The sequence below is a fragment of the Bufo gargarizans genome, chromosome 2 (assembly GCF_014858855.1).
Source record: "Bufo gargarizans isolate SCDJY-AF-19 chromosome 2, ASM1485885v1, whole genome shotgun sequence".
Lineage (NCBI taxonomy): Eukaryota > Metazoa > Chordata > Amphibia > Anura > Bufonidae > Bufo > Bufo gargarizans.
This window is the reverse complement of record NC_058081.1, coordinates 286,600,285-286,608,459: the sequence shown is the minus strand read 5'-3', so window position 1 is coordinate 286,608,459 and position 8,175 is coordinate 286,600,285. Positions and strand designations below refer to the sequence as shown.

Sequence of the window (8,175 nt, the reverse complement as noted above, 5' to 3'; positions counted from 1 at the left end):
GGGACTCAATGCTGTCTGATGTACTTCTGCTTGTTCATACTCTTCATCTGAAATATATTCTGTCTCAATGCCTCCTTCTCTCCCTCACTCCTCTCTCCATTGGCCATGTTCTCCTTAAAGAGGGTTATATCCCAAATGTAGAACTTTTTTTTGTTACTCGCATATTTGCTTATCAGGAGGAATTTCTTCCATTTCTGTAGGTGGGGAGCAGCTCACATAAGACAATCAAGCACCTGCATCTCCCATGAAGAGTAGCAATTAGCCCTTGATAATCCCTTCCTTCCCTGCATAGAAAATAGTCCATTAGAAATAGCCCTAATAGATAATTTGCTGTGTAATGACCCCACAATTTCCTTGTCCACTATCTAGAGTGATTTCTATGAATTTAGAAATAGTGATTAATGAATGAAAGGTGTCTAGCCCGTTTTACCTGCTTCACTATGACATCACTACGCCAGCACTGAGAAGAAGGGAGCAGGGAAGCTACTATGCATGTTAGTCCACCACTAAATGCAGGAGAACATGGAACAGAAGGATAAGGCTCCATTCACACATCCACAATTTTAATCCGCATCCGTTCCGCAAAATTGTATAGATGCGGACCCATTCATTTCAATAGGGCCGCAAAAGATGCGGATAGCATTCAGTATGCTGTCCGCATCCGCAATTCCATTCTGTTCCGTTATGTCCTACTTTTGGCCGCAAATTGCGGTCCGTGGCCCCATTGTATTCAATGAGTCCGCAAAAATGCGGATGACATGCGGAAAGGTACCAAATGTCATCCGCAATTGCGGATCCGCAGGAAGTTAAAAAAAAATTGCTCCGTGACCTTCAGCACCAGGGAGAGCTGAGGAGAAGAAGTGGTGTGAAGTCACAGATAGTGAAACTAATGCAAAATGACGTCTTTTGAGGTAGAAAAAATGATAATTCTGATACAGGAGAGGCCTGCCTTGTGGGACACAAGAGCCGAAGTCTACCATGACTGGATCATGAAGGACCGAGCATGGGAAGAAATTGCCAAATAGCTGGTAGCAACAGCATGGGACTCTGCATCAGTGTCCAAGAAAGAAAAAATAAGTGAGTAAATAATATTATTTTAAAATCTGTGTAATTTTCAAGGGTTCATACACATATCCATGGAGCAAGGACTATGAAAATCCATCCTGCCGTGCTCTGGAGTGCAGAAGTGCACGGCGTCATTGGTTGCAATGATGCCGTGCACTCCTGTACCTTAGCAGCATGGCAGGCCGGGTTTTCATAGATTGTGATCGTGACATGGTGCAGCAGGTGCCTAGGTGACATTATACTGCATGGGCCAGCAGGAGCACACGGCGTCATTGGTTGCTATGACGTCGTGCACTCCTGCACTCAGCAGCATGGCAGGCCTGATTTTAATTTTTTTTATCCGAAAAAAAAAATAAAAAAAAAAAAAAAAAAAATATATATATATATATATATATATGTGTATATATACAGTACAGACCAAAAGTTTGGACACACCTTCTCATTCGAAGAGTTTTCTTGACTATGAAAATTGTAGATTCACACTGAAGGCATCAAAACTATGAATTAACACATGTGGAGTTATATACATAACAAAAAAGTGTGAAACTATTGAAAATATGTCATATTCTAGGTTCTTCAAAGTAGCCACCTTTAGCTTTGATTACTGCTTTGCACACTCTTGGCATTCTCTTGATGAGCTTCAAGAGGTAGTCACCTGAAATGGTTTTCACTTCACAGGTGTGCCCTGTCAGGTTTAATAAGTGGGATTTCTTGCCTTATAAATGGGGTTGGGACCATCAGTTGCCTTGTGGAGAAGTCAGGTGGATACACAGCTGATAGTCCTACTGAATAGACTGTTAGAATTTGTATTATGGCAAGAAAAAAGCAGCTAAGTAAAGAAAAACGAGTGGCAATCATTACTTTAAGAATTGAAGGTCAGTCAGTCCAAAAAATTGGGAAAACTTTGAAAGTGTCCCCAACTGCAGTCACAAAAACCATCAAGCGCTACAAAGAAACTGGCTCACATGCGGACCGCCCCAGGAAAGGAAAACCAAGAGTCATCTCTGCTGCGGAGGATAAGTTCATCCGAGTCACCAGCCTCAGAAATCGCAGGGTAATAGCAGCTCAGATTAGAGACAAGGTCAATGCCACACATAGTTCTAGCAGCAGACACAGCTCTAGAACAACTGTTAAGAGGAGACTGTGTGAATCAGACCTTCATGGTAGAATATCTGCTAGGAAACCACTGCTAAGGACAGGCAACAAGCAGAAGAGACTTGTTTGGGCTAAAGAACACAAGGAATGGACATTAGACCAGTGGAAATCTGTGCTTTGGTCTGATGAGTCCAAATTTGAGATCTTTGGTTCCAACCACTGTGTCTTTGTGCGACGCAGAAAAGGTGAACGGATGGACTCGACGTGCCTGGTTCCCACCGTGAAGCATGGAGGAGGAGATGTGATGGTGTGGGGGTGCTTTGCTGGTGACACTGTTGGGGATTTATTCAAAATTGAAGGCATACTGAACCAGCATGGCTACCACAGCATCTTGCAGCGGCATGCTATTCCATCCGGTTTGCGTTTAGTTGGACCATCATTTATTTTTCAACAGGACAATGACCCCAAACACACCTCCAGGCTGTGTAAGGGCTATTTGACCATGAAGGAGAGTGATGGGGTGCTGCGCCAGATGACCTGGCCTCCACAGTCACCGGACCTGAACCCAATCGAGATGGTTTGGGGTGAGCTGGACCGCAGAGTGAAGGCAAAAGGGCCAACAAGTACTAGGCATCTCTGGGAACTCCTTCAAGACTGTTGGAAGACCATTTCAGGTGACTACCTCTTGAAGCTCATCAAGAGAATGCCAAGAGTCTGCAAAGCAGTAATCAAAGCAAAAGGTGGCTACTTTGAAGAACCTAGAATATGACATATTTTCAATTGTTTCACACTTTTTTGTTATGTATATAATTCCACATGTGTTAATTCATAGTTTTGATGCCTTCAGTGTGAATCTACAATTTTCATAGTCATGAAAATAAAGAAAACTCTTTGAATGAGAAGGTGTGTCCAAACTTTTGGTCTGTACTGTATATATATATATTAATTTTATTTTATTTTATTTCAGTCCAGCAAATCAAAAAGAGATGGAATACCTGCCGGGACCAATTCTGCAGGGAATTAAATATTAAAAGCAAGAGTGGTGATGGAGCCATAAACAAACAAAAAATAACTATATGTATACCCGGCACCTTCAATTTCTTATTCCAATAATGGATTTAAGAAGGTAAGTAATTTTTATATATTTGTAGGACAGTGAAATTTTTGGCAGTTTAGAATTATAGGTGTTCTGCTGCAGTTTGTTTGCAATGCTTAGGAGAGATCATCAGCATCTGATCAGCAGTTTGAGAAGGCAGCGGTGCTGGCAGAAGCAATGCAGGCTTCTGTGTTTACCGCTGGCCCAGTGACGTCACGACTAGTATAACTGGCCTGGGCGTGGCTAAGCTCTATTCAAGTGAACACTATTGATACTAGTCGTGACGTCATTGGGCTGGCGGTAAATAGCGAGAAGGCTGCGGCGCTACTACCAGCACCGCTGCCTACTCAAACAGCTGATCAGATGATGATCTATCCTGAGGATATAAAACAAACTGCAGAACACCTTTAATAAAATCAGTGCCTCACTCTGTAGCCCATGTCACGTAGATGTCATATTCTTTTACTTATTTTTTTAAATGATCCTCTGTTGCGCCGCTGTGCCCTTCGTTATGTTTATGTGCCCTGTATGTGATAACAGCGGAGCGCCTCAGACATTGAGAAAAACAGCTCACCTTCTACCTGTCTGTGTCGCGCTCCGCTGTGATTGGACAGCACCACAGCCAGATAGAAGAAACGGCCACGTAGAAAAGCTGGTGTCTCCTCCCCGTTGTTCCCATGATATTAATTTGCATACAGGGCGCATAAACAGAATAAGAGGCACAGTGGCGCGACACAGGAGCATTAAACTAATTCTACCATTATGACATCTACAGGGAGTGCAGAATTATTAGGCAAGTTGTATTTTTGAGGATTAATTTTATTATTGAACAACAACCATGTTCTCAATCAACCCAAAAAACTCATTAATATCAAAGCTGAATATTTTTGGAAGTAGTTTTTAGTTTGTTTTTAGTTTTAGCTATTTTAGGGGGATATCTGTGTGTGCAGGTGACTATTACTGTACATAATTATTAGGCAACTTAACAAAAAACAAATATATACCCATTTCAATTATTTATTTTTACCAGTGAAACCAATATAATATCTCAACATTCACAAATATACATTTCTGACATTCAAAAACAAAACAAAAACAAATCAGTGACCAATATAGCCACCTTTCTTTGCAAGGACACTCAAAAGCCTGCCATCCATGGATTCTGTCAGTGTTTTGATCTGTTCACCATCAACATTGCGTGCAGCAGCAACCACAGCCTCCCAGACACTGTTCAGAGAGGTGTACTGTTTTCCCTCCTTGTAAAGCTCACATTTGATGATGGACCACAGGTTCTCAATGGGGTTCAGATCAGGTGAACAAGGAGGCCATGTCATTAGATTTTCTTCTTTTATACACTTTCTTGCCAGCCACGCTGTGGAGTACTTGGACGCGTGTGATGGAGCATTGTCCTGCATGAAAATCATGTTTTTCTTACCTTGCAGACTTCTTCCTGTACCACTGCTTGAAGAAGGTGTCTTCCAGAAACTGGCAGTAGGACTGGGAGTTGAGCTTGACTCCATCCTCAAACCAAAAAGGCCCCACAAGCTCATCTTTGATGATACCAGCCCAAACCAGTACTCCACCTCCACCTTGCTGGCGTCTGAGTCGGACTGGAGCTCTCTGCCCTTTACCAATCCAGCCATCGGGCCCATCAAGACTCACTCTCATTTCATCAGTCCATAAAACCTTAGAAAAATCAGTCTTGAGATATTTCTTGGCCCAGTCTTGACGTTTCAGCTTGTGTGTCTTGTTCAGTGGTGGTCGTCTTTCAGCCTTTCTTACCTTGGCCATGTATTGCACACCTTGTGCTTTTGGGCACTCCAGTGATGTTGCAGCTCTGAAATATGGCCAAACTGGTGGCAAGTGGCATCTTGGCAGCTGCACGCTTGACTTTTCTCAGTTCATGGGCAGTTATTTTGCGCCTTGGTTTTTCCACACGCTTCTTGCGACCCTGTTGATTATTTTGAATGAAACGCTTGATTGTTCGATGATCACGCTTCTGAAGCTTTGCAATTTTAAGAGTGCTGCATCCCTCTGCAAGATATCTCACTATTTTTTTACTTTTCTGAGCCTGTCAAGTCCTTCTTTTGACCCATTTTGCCAAAGGAAAGGAAGTTGCCTAATAATTATGCACACCTGATATAGGGTGTTGATGTCATTAGACCACACCCCTTCTCATTACAGAGATGCACATCACCTAATATGCTTAATTGGTAGTAGGCTTTCGAGCCTATACAGCTTGGAGTAAGACAACATGCATAAAGAGGATGATGTGGTCAAAATACTCATTTGCCTAATAATTCTGCACGTAGTGTAGTTGACATGGACTATAGTCTTAGGTACGGCATTATTGAGTACAAACTGGTGAAAGGTGCTCTTTTTTTATTAAATGAAATAATTTGAATATTACATTTATTTTACAGAACTGTGGACAACCTCTCGGATACTTCAAAGCCAGATCGGAAAATCAAGAAGAGGTCACAGAAGTATGCTATTCAAGAACCAGTCCAGGCCAATCTAGAACCCAGCCAGCAACAAAGAGCAGCACCTGTTAGCCGTTCATCTGCCAGACGAGGCCAAAGGGTCATAACTAGTTCCGGTTTAGATCTCCGTGATCAGGTAGATATGATGGTTATGGAGTATCTAAACCGGAATCTGTCTGACGGCAAGGAAAGAAGTAGCTTTAAAAGGGCTCGCTCCTTCCTTGCGCCGCGTGCCAGATGAACGGCAAACACAGTGCCTTTCTGCGTTGGTCATGGTAATAGATGAATTTACGGACCCTGCAGAGCCACATGACGTTCTTCACTTTTTAGAAAAAAGAAGAGATCAAAGATTAAACGTCATAACTCCTCATTCCCGTCTTAACAGACCGGACACCCCAATTGTGCACACCCCTGGCCCATATACTAGGGAATTATTTGACTTATAATTGTTTTTTGCTTTAAAGTATAACTGTCATATATTTTTTTTTGGGGGGGGGAGTATTGGATTGTGGTGATTAATATCTCCTTGGTGGCCCAATTTCTACTTTTTACTGTGTATTCAATCACCCCTTAATTCCACATTTTGTTCCCTGTACTGCCTACTTTTACCTGTGCTTTAAATAAGGTTGCTAGGCATGGTCCGTCTATGTGTTGAAGGACGGAGGACGCAGCGTGCAGGGTCACATTACTGACAGCCAGGGACTGTAAGTAAATGATTAAAGCCAGGTCCTCCCCAGCAGCTGATAGCAGTGCCTGGGCTGTGTGCACTTCTCCCTGTCCCTGCGCTTGGCAGACGCTCCCTCACTCAGCAGAGCTGGACAATGCAGAGTTGAAGCAGCGCAGACCAGGGAAGGGAGATCTGCCATCTGCTCAGTGTATAAATGAAAGCAACATGTGGTAAGAGGACCCCTTTGTGCTGCAGGAGAGTAACCCTTTAGGGGGAGGGCTCTGGTCACTGACACTTTTGGGGGGCTATTGTTACTGGCTAGTGAGGGCAGGCAGGATTAGCCTCAGGGGGAGGGCAGTGGTGGCCATCTTAACTGAATAGTGAAATTGCAGTTTTATGCAGACTGGTTGCTAAGGGCTGAATCTTATTAAATATGGGGTAAGTCAGTCTAATAGTAACTGATTCTGGAATATCATGTTATTAGTAACTACATATATGAAAATTGAAATTAGGGTCTAAGTGTGACAGTTATCCTTTAAATAAATCTTTGTTATCTTGTTTAAATTGCGTATGTGTTTTTTCTCTTCCAACATGTAATAATGGTGACCTATTATCTATTTAGGTCATTATTTTTAAATATTAATATATGTTATCATGTACCCTCCCATTTTTTATTTTTGGATCAGAGCTGAACCCCACAGTCCCCCCCCATTTTATCACCCTGGAAAAAAGCAGCACACTGCCGGGCAGATGCTTCTGGCAAGTAGTGTGTTTGGTGACGTCACCAACAGTAATGTGCGTGCTTTTGCGCTGACCTACCTAAAAAGGATAGGGCAGTGCTGAAGCCAGCCCATCAGAGCTGCTGATGTCATCAAACACACTGCTTGCCAGAAGCATCTTCCCGGCATTCTGATTATTTTAAAAAAATATCCTTTTCAATGTGTGATCAAGCACATGTCAAAGGAGAGCATCAAGGGGCAGTGATGGTCAGTTCGCAGTGTTCGCCAACGAACACATGCGGGCTGCCATCTTGACTCACCCGGCAGGCGATGCACAGGTAAGCCCTTACCTGTGGCGGGAGCCAGTCTGAAATCAAATGCGGTCACCGGGAACAGGCAATTCTGATAACAGCTCAATGATGGCCCCCGGTGGCTGTTCTCATAACTGCCTGCTCCCGGAGACCGTATTTGATATCAGACCGGCTCCCGGCACAGGTAAGGGCTTACCTGTGCATCGCTGGACGGGTGAGTCAAGATGGCAACCCGCATGTGTTCGTTGCCAAACACTGTGAAATGGCCATCACTGTCAAGGGGGCCTGTCCGCCAAATGCACACGTCCATGTAACACGGACCGTGAGATGCTGGATTCCTGCTGAGTGAAGGAGCGCATAGCCTCATTGGTTGCACTGATCTATACGAGTGTAGGCCTCATGCACCGGAACGTGTGAGCTCCTGCACTCAGCAGGAATTCAGGCTGGTATCTCATGGTCCGTGTCTGTCATGTGCATTTGGATGAAAAGTGATGATCTCATATACTTACCTTTTCTTCATAGAAGTGTAATCTTGATGGATTGCGGGCCTGATTACGTCTGGTGTAATCCTTGTTCAAAGCTGAAGGCAGACATATCCGATTTTTATTAATAAAAATTGGACATGTTCTTGTTTAGCTGTGAGTACATACACATTTAAATAGTAAAACATTTTAAAATATAAATTTTAATAGACGTAAGTTAAAATGAGGTATTAGAAGGTATTTAAACCAAATTGTTA

General features: G+C 43.1%; 1 long non-coding RNA gene across 1 annotated transcript; it reads left to right on the top strand.

The window, feature by feature from the left end:
* The first annotated feature begins 594 nt into the window (after nt 1-594).
* Nucleotides 595-6,249, top strand: LOC122925700. Its single transcript, XR_006387640.1, has 3 exons — nt 595-1,077; nt 3,128-3,286; nt 5,680-6,249. It is a non-coding gene; the product is annotated as an uncharacterized LOC122925700 (long non-coding RNA).
* Nucleotides 6,250-8,175: the final 1,926 nt, after the last annotated feature.